Below are 13991 nucleotides of genomic sequence, written 5' to 3'. Positions count from 1 at the left end.
CATGTACATCTATCTCCCTCAATAGGTTTGGGAAGTTTTCAGCCATTATTTCCTCCAACACTCCTTCTTTTCCCTTTCCCTTCTCTTCTCCTTCTGGGATGCCTATAATACATATGTTTGCGGGTTTTGCATTGTCATTCAGGTCTCTAAGCCCCAGTTCGATTTTTTTCTATCTTTTTATCGACCAGTTCTACTATCTGTTTGATTTCAGATGTACTGTCTTCCACATCACAATCTCTCCTTTGCCTCTTTGAGTCTGTTGTTATTTGCAGAGAGTGTAATTTTGATTTCTTGAATTGTGCTGTTCATCACCATCATATCCATTATATTTTTGCATATGATTGCAATTTCTTCTATATTCTCTCCAATTGTTTTCTTCATATTCTTAATCTCTTTCTTCACCTCATCAAATTGGCCCCAAATATATGTTTTGAGATCTTTAATTACTTGTTCGATGTTCTGCTCCTCTTCCTGGTTTTTAGTTTGTTCTTTGGACTGGGGTATGTTTTTATGATTATTGGTTTGGTTTGTAGTTTTTTGTTGCTGTCTTGTCATCATTTTATCTTGATGGGTCTAGTCAGTTGCTTGGATTCTTAGTTCAGTTTGCAGTTTAGTTAGTTGTTTTTTTTTGTATGTGTGTTAAGTCTTCTCTTTGTCACTTTGTTCTTATTCTGTTTCCTTGTTGTTGGCTAAGTTCACTTGAAGGAAAATATTAGGGCCAGAGAAAGCAAAAGGAGTAAGAAAAGAAAATGAATAATAGTAGTATTGATAGTAAATATTAACAGAGGAACCTTGTGAGATATAGGAGAATGGATATTAGACTCATGTAAGGTATGTAGAATTATAACAGTGAAAAAAGTAGAGTACATAAAAATCTGAATATGGGGAGGAATACAGTGTGAATTAAAAGGCCTATGTGTTCAGGGGAGAGGGAAAGAGAAAAGAGAGGACAATAATATAAAGAGTGAATATAAGGCAGAAAACAGAACAAAGGTATTAGTAATAAAAAGTCAAAAAAAATAGGGGGGCAAGCAAAGTGAGTACTAATGTAAGAGAAACAATCAATGATGGAGGATAGAAAGTTGTAGAGGAAAGGGAATAGTGCTGATGGCCAAAATCAATACACACAGAAAAGAATAAATGGAGGATGCGGAAATACAGCAAATGTGAAGCTCTCCCTGCAGCACCTAATGTAAGAAGAATAAGAAAGCAGAGAAAGAAAGAAAGAGAAAAAAAGGGACAAAAAGGTGTGGGGAAGTAAGCAGGACAAAGAGAAAGAGAAAGAAAGAAAGAGGAAAGAAAAAAGGGCCTTGGGGGGATAAAGAGCAAGGAAAAACAAGGAAAAACCAACCAAATACTAGGGAAAGTTTCAAGTAAGGAATCGTGTTTGTAATTAAATAAAATGCTTAGGGATCTGACGTTCCCCCTTTTCTCCCTTCCTCACTTCGCTCTCTCCCAGGCAGCAGGAAAGGTGCCTGAGAGGTCCAGTAGGAGATTCAAGTGGGTCCTTGTTGAATCAGCTCCGCACAGAAAACGATTCTTAATTTCCAGAGTGAGCACCCACACCTCACCAGGAACCCCACATATGCCATTGGAGGCTTGGAAAGCAACTCCAATAGTCCCTGCTATGAGAGGGCTTGTTGATTTTCTGACTCCACCTTCTCCCATGCCAAGTTTCCTATCCCAGGGTATTTAGGTGAATCTGGCTTTCTCAGCAGATTCGCGACTCCTCTCTTCCCAGACTCTCCCCAAGCCAGCCGTTATGCTCCTCCAAGGGCAAGAAAAGAAAAAAAGAGAAGAAAAAAAAAGGGAGGACATCAGAAAATCGAACCCACACTAGTCAGGCTCCCCTACTGCACCCCCCATCAAATCCCTTCCATCCACAGAATCAGTCCAAAACCGGAGGGCTAAGGCAATCCCAGAACTCTGGGAGCACTGTACTTGGGAAAGAGAAGTCTGGAACTCTGCAGACCCAGTTCATGTAGGTCCGTGGAACACAGTCTATGGGGGCTCAGGGGTCACTGAGCTGGGGACCACGAATCCAGGAACCACGGGGCCCAGGAGCGCCACCGCACAACCGACAGTTCTCAGGAAACCCCGGGGCCGCCAGCCCCCGGGGGAAGGGTCCCGCCAGTCCACAGCTTCCAACCTTTGTACTTGTAAGCCGCAATTCTACCTTTAGCAAGCACCACCTCTGCAACTCTCTCTCCAAATCGATGTCCACACACCCTCTGCCCTGCAAGCCCCTGAGGCAGCCCACTCCTGTAAGACTGCAACCACATTCGGCCACCTCTTCACCGGTATGTCTTTCAATCTCCTTTTGCCCGTGAGTCTGGTCTGGCCAGAGATGAAAATCAAAGTGGGCTCTACTGGCCAAACTTACTAAAGGGAGACCATTCTCTGCCCTCTGCCACACCCTCCTTCTTTTGAGGGGTGAATTACATCCTTTCCCCTCTCACTTGACTCTAATTAGTCATGGTTTTATCCCAAGCTGTTAGCCTTGATAGTTGGGATGGTGACAGTACCTGCTGTGGGGGTTAATAACTCATGGTTTTCATTTCAGCTGCTTTGTCTCTCTGTCCCTCACCTTCATGGATGATGCATAATACTTTCCATGTCTGTAGATCCCCAAAGCAGCTCCCTCAGAAAGCTTTATGCCCTTTCTTTCTTATTTTTGTAAGAGAGTTGAGCACTGCCTACCTTCCCCAATGCCATCTTTGGGGACGTCCTTTCCTCTTTCTTAGTATGGCTTATAATTTTTGGTAAAGTCTGGGCATTTGATTTTTTTAAAAAAATTAATTTATTGAAGTATATCACTCATACATCAACATACATAACAATAAGTGTATAATAATAGTTGTGAACTTATAAAACAAACATATATAACATCATACAGGCCTCTCATAACTCACCCTACCACCAATAACTTGCATTGTTGTTAAACCTTTTTAACTAATGATTAAAGAGCATTGTAAAAATATTACTACTAACCAAAGTATTTTTCCTCTAACCAACCTTACTATTACCTTGATATCATTTATATATGAACATACATAAACAATTAAGTGTATAGTAAAAGTTGTGAACTTACAAAGCAAACATGTATAACATCATACAGTGGTCCCATACATCAACACCTTGCATTTTTGTGATATATTTATTACAAATTATGAAAGAATATTGTCAAAATCTTACTACTAATCATAGTCCTTATCTTACATTTGGTGTATTTCCCCCCAGCCCACCCTTTTATTATTTTTAAATATAGTTTTTTATGACAGAAGATGTAAACTTAATAAAACAATCATGTACATTTGCAGAATTCCAAAACAACACCCCTCCATCAACACACCACACTGTGGTGGAACATTTGCTACAGGTAAGATAATATCTTCTAATTGTTACCATGTCCATAGTGTACTTTTGGCTCACATTTTCCATAATGCCTCATTGTCAACACAGTATATCTTTCTCATAGATGCAAAAATATTATATTATTACTACTAACCACAGTCCATAGGTCATTCCAGGTGTATTTTTCCCGTGCCTCTCCACATTCTGATCACACTGCAGTAGTGATGTACATTTGCCCTACCTGACAAAGGATACTCGTGCATCTGTACCTTCAGCTACAATTCTCATCCACATTTTGGTTTACTTTGTTATTCAGTTCCTAGATTATTCTCTAGCATTCTGTCAGTTGGCATTTACATATCTAGACTACCATTTTCAGTCACATCCCCATTTATGAACTAGCTGTTACTGTGTGTTACCATCCACTCTATACACTTTCACACTTTTACAGTAAAGCTAATTAAAACTTCTACATCCATTAAACATCAGTAGTCCACTCAGTTCTCCTCTTATTTCCTTTAAGAATCCACCACATACGACCAGGTCTTTCTTTTTTTTAAAGATTTATTTTTTTAAATTTATTCTTCCCCTCCCTGCCCCAGTTGTCTATTCTCTGTGTTCATTTGCTGCATGTTCTTTTGTCTCCTTCTGTTGTTGTCAGCGGCATGGGAATCTGTGTCTCTTTTTGTTGCGTCATCTTGCTGTGTCAGCTCTCTGTGTGTGCGGTGCCATTCCTGGGCAGGCTGCACTTTCTTTTACTCTGGGTGGCTCTCCTTACGGGGTGCACTCTTGCGCGTGGGGCTCCCCTATGCGGGGGACACCCCTGCGTGGCACGGCACTCCTTGCATGCATCAGCACTGCACGTGGGCCAGCTCCACACAGGTTAAGGAGGCCCTGGATTTGAACTGCAGACCTCCCATGTGGTAGATGGACGCTCTATCCATTGGGCCAAGTCCGCTTCCCGTGACCAGGTCTTTTATTTTTTTCTCTTTTAAAAATTTTATTTTTATTTATTTATTTTTCTCCCCTCCCCGCCCGTCCCCCCAGTTGTCTGCTCTCTGTGTCCATTCGCTGTTTGTTCTTCTGTGACCGCTTCTATCCTTATCAGCGGCACCGGAAATCTGTGTTTCTTTTTGTTGGGTCATCTTGTTGTGTCAGCTCTCCGTGTGTGCAGTGCCATTCTTTGGCAGGCTGCACTTTCTTTTGTGCAGGCGGCTCTCCTTATGGGGTGCACTCCTTGCGCATGTAGCTCCCCTATGCGGGGGATACCCCTGCGTGGCACAGCACTCCTTGCATGCATCAGCACTGTGCATGGGCCAGCTCCACACGGGTCAAGGAGGTCCAGGGTTTGACCCGTGGACCTCCCATATGGTAAGTGGATGCTGTATCCACTGGGCCAAGTTCACCTCCACGACCAGGTCTTGAAGATATTTTCCTACAAAATCTTGTAGAAGTTTTATGGTTCTTGCTTTTATTTTTAGGTTTTTGATCCATTTTGAATTAATTTTTGGATAAGGTGTTAGATAAGGGTCCTCTTTCCTTCTTTCGGCTATAGATATCCAGTTCTTTCAGTATCATTTTGCTGAATGGACTGTTCTGCCCGAGCTCTTTGGGTTTGACAGGCTTGTCAAAAATCACTTGACCATATATGCGAGGGTCTGTTCCTGAGCCATCAGTTTGGTTCCATTGGTCTATGTGTCTGTCTTTAGGCCAGTACCATGCTGTTTTCACCAGTATAGCTAGGTAATATGATTTAAAGTCTGGAGATGAGGGTTCTCTTTTCCTTTTATGATGTTTCTGGCTATTCAGGACCTCTTACCCTTCCAAATAAATTTAATGATCATGTTTTCAATATTTTTAAATGCTGGTGGCATTTTTAATGGGATTGCATTGAATCTGTATGTCAATTTGAGTAGAATTGACATCTTAATGATATTTACTCTTCTAATCCATGAGCATGGAATGTTCTTCCAGTTACTTAGGCGTTTTTTAGTTTTTTTTAACATTGAGTTGCAGTTTTCTGAATACGAGTGCATTACATCATTAGTTAAGTTTATTCCTGACTAAGCATTATCTGTCATATTTTATTTTTACCACTCTTTTGACACTTTTAGTTACTTTTGTTGGTATAATCTTCATTTCTAGACTCTCTTCCAGGCCTCTTTCTCCTGTCTTTTTTTTTCAGGCTCTAGTATACCCTTTAGTATTTCTTCAAAATCTGGTCTTTTGCTTAGAAATTCTCTCAGTTTCTGTTTATCTGTGAATATTCTAATTTCGCCCTCATTTTTGAAAGACAGTCTTGCTGGATTCAAGATTCTTGGCTGGGAGTTTTTCTGTTCTAGTGTCTTAAATGTATCAGACCACTGTCGTCTTGCCTCCATGGTTTTAGGTGAGAAATCAGCACTTAATTTTATTGGATAACTTTTATATTTTATGCATTGCTTTTCTGTTGCTGTTCTCAGAATTCTCTCTTTGTCTTTGGGATTTGACATTCTGATGAGTATGTGTCTTGGCATTGGTCTTTTCGGATTTTTTCAGATGGGAGCATGTTGTGCTTCTTGGACATGGGTATCTACGTCCTTCAGTAGGGTTGGGAAATTTTCTACCATTATTTCTTCAGATATTCCTCCTGACCCTTTTCCCTTCTCTTCTCCTTCTGGGATACCCATGTCACGTATGTTTGCACACATTTTACTGTCATTTATTTCCCTGAGACCTTGTTCAATTTTTTCCATTGTTTTCTTCATCTATTCTTTTGTATGTTCACTTTCAGTGGCCATTTCTTCAAGCTTACGAATTCTTCTGCATCCTCAAATCTGCTATTATGTATGATTCCAATTTTTTTTTTTTAGATTTAGTGTCTTATTTATTTGTTACTCTTAGGAAGTCTTATTTTTGACTGGACTCAGACTTTGAAGTAGAAGTTCTCAGAAAGAACAACCTCTTTCTCTTGGTAATCTGTTCTTGGTGTTTTTCTTTGGCCTCCTTCATTCTCTCGGCAGAAAGTTTAGCATATTCTGCAACCTCTTCCTTATTTTTCTTGGTACGCTGTTTCTTCAGGGCAATACAACCGACGTTTATGTTGCAGGAATCGGGGAGTAACAAGATGCTAAATCTTGGGTGCTTTGGTCCTGGGTTTCTTGCCTTCTTTGTTCAGGGGTTTTCTCACAACATACTGGTGGACATATCTTCTTTAGAGAGATTGAAAAATTTGCGGATTCTGCTAGCTCTTTTGGGTCCCAGGCGACAAGGCACAGTAGTACCAGTCCAAGAATATCCTTCTCTTCTTTTTTTACAATAACCAAGTTGAGAACACTCAGATTGGCATCCACAATGCAACCCCGAACAGATTTGCACTTTCTTTCTCCAGTCTTCCTTGGTCTATAACATGAATGTGTCTTACTCAGTAAGAGGTGGACACGGCCATGGGTCAAGACACCCTGCTTCATGAGAAAACTTGCTTGTCATTTCCACTACTGATTCGGACAACATAACCCTTCCACTCTTCGCCCAGAGCATCAGCAGCAACTTCTGTGTCCATACACTTTTCATAAAAGGTACGAAGTTTGTGTTCATCACCCTCTTTAATGAGCTTCTGGTAGCCAGTGGCCGGGAAGGAGATGTTCAGCTTCATGCTAAAGCAGCCAATCGCCTCTGAGAAGCCACAAAAAAGAGCGCAATGTTTTTTAAATTTCATTTATTGTACCTTTCATTCCCATAAGATCCGCTATTTTTCTATGTATGCTTTCAAATTCTTCTTTGTGCTCATCCAGTATCTTCTTCATATCCTTAATGTGTTTAGCCATCTCATTGAATTTATTAAGGAGATTTGTTTGAACATCCATGATTAGTTTTCTCAACTCTTTTATGTCAGCTGGAGGCTTATCTTGTTCCTTTAACTGGGCCCTAGCTTCCTGTTTCTAGGTGTGGATTGTAATTTTTTGTTGGTGTCTTAGAATCTGACTTACTAGAATGTTTATTTTGGGAACAGTTTTTCTCTTTAGTTTAGGGCTTACCGCCCTTTCTCCCTTGGTGGTTGTGCAGTAGGAGCCAAGGGTGTAATTGGTGCTATAAGCTGTGTGGGCTCAAGCTGCCCTCATTGCACCAGGGACCAATGAAGCTTCCTCCAACTTTCTCCTTTGCCAGGGGTAGGGACAGAGTCACAGCTGTGTGGAGTAATCCAAGTCATGCAGGCCTAGACTGTAGTTGCCCAGAGAGTAAAAAAGCTTCTTGTCCCTTTTTCCCCTGCCTGAGGCGGGGATGGAGCTGCAGGTGTGGTCAGCAGTCTATGCAGTGTGGGTCCAAGATGACAGCAGTTGCCCTGGTAGACTTCCAATTTTCAGTCTGTGCTAGCCAAATATACCCACAGTTACCTGCATAGGCTGATGTGGGGTCCTGATAGCCTCCTCCCTGCCAGAGGAGGTCTGAAGGCTAGGCTAGGGCTGCAGGCCAATCTGGGTGAAAGAAACTGGTTCCTATAGTCACTGTGATTTTCGGTGCTGGCTTCCTCTCAGGCTGGGGGTAGAGTCAAATTGACAGTCACTGGCCTCTTCCCGACTTGGGCTGGTTCACACCCTAGCTGTTCCTAGTGTTATACCTTAGCCAGCCGAGTCTACCAATCAATAGCCGAAATCGGCAACCAACTGTCTCCTCCTTCCCTGTTTTTGGGAAATGGAGCTTCCAATTCTAGCCAAAGCATAGCTCCTGGGGCTGCTTGTGTTGCCAGAGTAGGATAATCACCGACCTCTGTGGCTTGGCTGGTAATTTCCCAGGGAGGCTGGCGCAGGTCCCCACAGCTTCCTCCCTGCTGGAGGTCGCACTGGGGCCTAGGCTGATCTGGATGGTAAGAAGCCAGTCCCTACCAGTACTGTGCTTTTTAGCCTGCCCTGCTTCCCCTTGTGCCAGGTGCAGAGTTAAGATGGCAGCTACCAGCCTCTTTCTGACTTGGACAGGCTCAAACTTTAGGTGTTCCCAGGATGATACTTTAGCCCACTGAATTTACTCATCAGTAACTTAAATTGGTGCTCAACCTTCTCTTTCTCCCCCATTTTTGGGAAGTGGAGCTTTCAATTCCAGCCGCGGAACAGCTCCTGAGGCAGCTTGTGCCTCCAGTGGAGGATGGGCACCGGCCTCCAGCGTGTGGAGTGCTCTACTTACGAGTCTTCTGTGCAGATGGGCACTCTCCTCCTTCCCTTCCTTCAAGGATGTGGCAGGTTGCTCTTCTGGCCTCCTGTAACCCCCAAACAGGTACGTCAGCTAGCTCCAGATAGCTCTGGGTGTTTACTAACTGCTCTTTAGCAGGAGCTGAGTCTAGGAGCTCCTTACTCTGCTGCCATCTTGCTGGTTCTCCATCTTATTTTTTTAATGTGTTAACTCTGCAAGTTAATTTCTCTGTTTTGCCTAGGGGTTTATTGTTGATTAGTTTTGTGTTAAGGCTCTTCTTTGACACTTGGTCCAACTTATTCTGGATCTGTAGAGTAGAGGGCTGGAGGTTTCTCCCTTTAACATTCAGAGTGAATATGATCAGTTAATCTTGTTTTCAACAAGGTAGTCATATTCTTAGCTGTGACTGTTATTTTATATATCCAGTTCCTCTCTTTTCCTCTCTACAGTGAACAAAACTCTAGACTTCTGGGGGTAGAGGGCGAGGTAGTCCGTATTGTGGTATAGAGGGTTCGGGGTAGTGATCTAAATAAGTAACTGCTTCTCAAAAAACCTTTTTACTTAACCTTTCTTATTTTAGCCATCTTTTTTTGGCTTTATCCTCATTTTTGTAAGTACTTCGTATTGCTAGTTTTTATACAATATGAGTATTTTTCAATATAAATGGCAATGATTCTAATTTTTCTCTACTTCCAGCTTGGGATTCAATTTTTTTTCAGGTCTACTTGCTCAGTTATTTTTACACATTTGTTTTTCACATTCCCAAATGTCAAAAATGTTGTTATTGTCTTTTTCACATTATCTCTGTCCTTGTGGATTTATACCTTGTAAAAATTCATGTACTATGGATTTTTTTGGAGTTTTGGGAGGGAGTGAAATTAGATACATATACTCCATCTAACATTTTAATTATCTTTCAACTGCTATGAAGTTGCCTAGAGTCTTTTCTAAAGACATGCTTAGATAAACTTATGCAATTGAGAATGATACACCAGGCTATCTTGTAAAGTTATTTTCTTTATTACTTCATCTTGTTCCTCTACTCTTCTCTCACTTTTTAAATACCTGGTCATATGTAGTACTTAGGAGTGAACATACTTCTGTGTTGCTGTTTTCCCGGGCTTGCTCCTTTCCTCGGGGCCTCACCGGCTGGGGCTAGCGGGTTTGCGCTCTCAATGTACGGTTGCTGCCTACTTCCTGCTCAGCCACTTATGCCACCCGCTCGACGCCGCTGGAGTGGGGGAGACAGAGGGTGCGTGGAGAGGGTCGGTAGGAGCCGGACCGGAGAGGGCGCACCGCTGTGCCGAGGTTACCGCGTCAGAGGAGGGCCCACGAGAGGAACCAAGCAGGTAAGGACACGCAGAGACTTTCACACACAGTGACTGCTCTGGAGACACAGGCTCGTGGTGCAGGTCTGGTTTATTGAGGAAGTGCTACAGCTTATATGGGCAGGGAGAGGGGTTGGTGCGGTGTGGCGAATCTTTATAGGCTGCGGCATGGTGGCGATGTTGATAGGCTGTTGGATTCCTGTTACCAGGGGAAGAGGAAGACTTCAGTTTGGCGCATACAGGAAAGGCAGCGTGGGCTGACGCCATTTGGCATTATCAGTCATTTTAGGGAGAGCTGTTGCTGCATGCCTACACTTCCGTCTGTATAGAATGTTGGTCTGTAGTCTAAATTTCATCCACACCTCCCATAGTAGCCTGCAAGTTCCTTTCCTTCCTTTTTTAAAATTTGAGTTAGAGTTTACCTTATTCTGTGACAACTTCTCTACTTCTTCCAGAGTACCATGTGCTCCTTTAAAATATATATATATATATATATAAAATGTTATTAAAGTATATCATTCATGTATGAACATACATAAACAATAAGTGTATAGTAAAAGTTGTGAACTTAACAAACAGACATGCATGACATAATACAGGGGTCCATACATCACCCCGCCACTAAACACCTTTCATTGTTGTGAGACATTTGTTAAAAATTATGAAAGAATAATGTCAAAATCTCAGTACTAACTATAGCCTATATGTTATATTTAGTGTATTTTTCCTCCAACCCACCTTATTATTTTTTAAATTATATTTTTATTATAGAAGTTGTGAACTTACAGAAGAACCATGTACATGTGCAGAACTACCATACAATACCCCTTCATTGAGACACCACACTGTGGTGAAACATTTGTTATAATTATGAGATAATATCATCAGACTATTACTACCAACCATGGTCCATAGTGTACACTTGGCACACTTTTTCCATATTCCCCCATTAGTACATACTAATGTACATAGTACATCTTTGGCATAGATGCATGAATATTAGAGTATTGCCCTTAACTATAATCCACAGGTCACACCAATTGTATTTTTCCCGTGTTTCTCCACATTCCCACCACACTGCAATAGTGACGTATATCTGCTCTAGCTCACAGTAGGATACTCTTGCATCTGTTTCATCAACCACAGTTCTCATCCACTTCTGGGTTCACTGTGATACTCAGTCCCTAGATCAGGTGTTCTTAACCCAGAGGTCCATGGACCCCCCAAGGGGTCTAAGGAAAGATTTCAGTGGGTCCATGAGCTTGAATTGAAAAAAATCAACTTACGATCTTAATTTCTTTGACCTCTAACTGAAATGTAACATTTCCATCACTAATCAATGTATACCATAAATAAATTACAGTAGTATTCATGTCATCTGACTAGCAGAGGGGTCTGTGAAACAAAGCAGGTGAAGAACCACTGCCTAGAGTATTCTCTAGCTCTCTTTCAATTGACATTTACATCTGTAGACTACCCTTTTCAGCCACATTCCCATTTACAAACTGGCTGCTACTCACTGTGATGTGTTACCATCATCTTTATCCATTTCCACACTTTTGCAGTCAAGTTAACTAAAACTTCTATATATAAGCATCTGTAGTCCTTCTCGGCCCTCCTCTTACCTCCCAACAACCTATACTCTAGGTTTTAGCTCCATGTGTTTATTCTTAATATTTGATTCATATTAATTAGACTATGCAATATTTGTCCTTTTGTGTCTGGCTTACCTCACTGAGAATAATGTCCTCACATTCATCCATGTTATAAGTATCCCAATTTCATTTCTTCTTACTGTAGCATAATATATCATCATATGTTGTGGCAGTTTGAGATTATCTATGAATTCCAGAAAGAGATACTATGTTTGTAAACTGATCTGTTCCTCTGGGCATGATACCCTTTGATTGTATTAGATTCAGCTGAAATGCCTTTGATTAAATTTTGTTCAGATTAGGGCTTTGATTCAACCATGTCATTAGGGCAACTTGCCCCCTTTGTGGGCTATATAAACAGATACTCATTCAAGAAGACAGGAAGCAGATATGTGAGAGAAGATAGAAAGCTCCATAGACATGGAAGGGGAGTTTGATCCTGTGGCCCTGTGGAGACATGAGCCATATGCCTGATAGTTTATAGCTGACCTTGTGAAGAGACCACAGCAGCTGAACCGGAAAGAAACAAGCCCTCCAGCCTACAACTGAGACTGGAAGAAACTGGGCCCATGCGGTCTTAAGAGGAAAGAGGAAAGCTGAGCCCTTGCAGATATCGGCAACCATCTTGCTTCAACATGTGGCACCAGACTTGGGTGAGGAAGTACCTTTTATGGTACCTTGAATTGGATTCTTTAGGGCCTTGTAAGATTTTACCCAAAATAAATGCCTTTTATAAAAAGGGCAAGAGATTTATAGTACTTTGCATCAGCACCCCTTTGGATAACTAGTATAGAATTTGGTACCGAGAAGTGAGGTGGTGCTTTTGCATTTATCAGAATGCTGGGATGGTTCTATAAATGGTAAGGGGTATTTCTTGGAGGAATTTTGAGATACTTGGTAGAATAATCCTAGATTGCTTTGAAGAGACTGTTGGTGCAAATATGGACACTAAAGAGACTTTTAATTAGGCCTTAGAAGTAAATGATGAAACTATTATTGGAAACTGAGGAAAGGCAATCCATGTTTTAAAGTCACAGAGAACTTAGCAAGATTGACTTGATGTATGGAAGGCAGAATTTGAAAACTATGAGCTTAGACATTGAGCCTAGGAGATTTCCAAACTAAATGTGGGAAAATGCAACCTGGCATCTCCTTGCAGCTTATAGCAAAATGTTAGAGGAAAAAAATAAGCCGAGAACTGAATTGTTGGGCACAAAGGAAAGAGAAACTGATTCTGGAAGTTCCAAGCCTCTGGAAATAAAGTCTGCAGATGAGTGCCCCATTTGCAGAATTAACTAAACTTGGAACTTGTAAGTCAGTATTGAAAATGCAGGTATCTAGGAAAGAGTTGTGGAAAACCTTACTGTCTGATGGCTTTGATCCCTGCTTCCTGCATGCTAAACCAACAATGTTTTTGATAAACTGTTTGAACAAAACTACTGTCAGCCTGGACTAAAAGGGGCATGGAGGGGAAAGATGGAAGACAGCTTTAAGAGGAAAATTATGGAGGCTGAGTTGTGGAATTAAGACATTTGCACCAAGACAAGGACCCTACCTCTGTGTATGGAGGTGAGTTTGCCCTGGCATTTGAAGAGGATGGATGTTCCAGCCTTCTATTCTAGGAGAGTTTTGCCGCCCCAGGTTACAGAGAGGGTGGAGTACATTCCTGAAGGGTTGGGGAAAGTGAGGTCAACAGGGTGGCCTTGTCCCCCATAGATTAGGGAAGGCCAGGTTGCCAACTCATTGCTCTGAGAAGGTTGGGCCTGTAAGCCAGAGATTAGGGAAAATGTTTCCTCTATGTCGCTGTACTAAGGGGTTGAGACTTTACCCCAGAGATTGGATAAAGTGTGGCCATCACCTTCTTGGAGGGTGAGGTCTGGAGCTTGGTCACCACCCAGATGCTTGATAAAGATAGAACCAAGAAAATGGCTGTTGGGCAAGCCTGTTTAAATGCTGGGCCCCTGTGAGGCTCCAAGGATGAGAAGAAACCATCATCTTATGAATGACTCCCAGACTTTGAAATCTAATGACGTATGTCACACAGGTTTTCAGACCTGTAGGGGACCAGTGTCTCATGGTTCTCTCCCAATTTTCTACTTATATGGTAATGCAAATGTTTATCCTTTGTATATTGGAAGCAGATAAATTGTTTTGTAAGTTTCAGAAGTCTATAACCAGAGAGGACTTTGTCCCAAGACAAACTATATTTCTATAAACTGATTGTGATGCGATCTTATACTTATCATTACTAACTGAGAGGATTTAAGGTTTTTTGAATATTGTTATGTCTTTGGAATTCAGAGGGTAGAGTGTGGCAGTTTAATATTATTTATGAATTATGAAAAGAGATACTGATTATGTTTCTAAATTGATCTGTTCCTCTGGGCATGATACCCTTTGATTGTATTAGATTCAGCTGAGATGCCTTTGATTAAGTTTTGTTAATATCAGGGCTTTGGTTCAACCACGTCATTAGGACGACTCAGTTTGA

The 13991-nt window shown here is 41.5% G+C and overlaps 1 protein-coding gene and 1 pseudogene across 9 annotated transcripts in view; one reads left to right on the top strand and one right to left on the bottom strand.

Moving 5' to 3' along the window:
- The window catches only part of WNK3 (WNK lysine deficient protein kinase 3), a 230693-nt gene that overhangs the window by 72575 nt on the left and 144127 nt on the right, over window positions 1-13991 (top strand). The gene's annotated exons all lie outside the window — the stretch shown is intronic.
- Window positions 6193-6988, bottom strand: LOC131277218 (small ribosomal subunit protein eS6-like; annotated as a pseudogene).

The sequence above is a fragment of the Dasypus novemcinctus genome, chromosome X (genome assembly GCF_030445035.2).
Source record: "Dasypus novemcinctus isolate mDasNov1 chromosome X, mDasNov1.1.hap2, whole genome shotgun sequence".
NCBI lineage: Eukaryota > Metazoa > Chordata > Mammalia > Cingulata > Dasypodidae > Dasypus > Dasypus novemcinctus.
The sequence above is the reverse complement of the archived record's forward strand: the minus strand, read 5'-3'. Positions and strand labels throughout refer to the sequence as shown.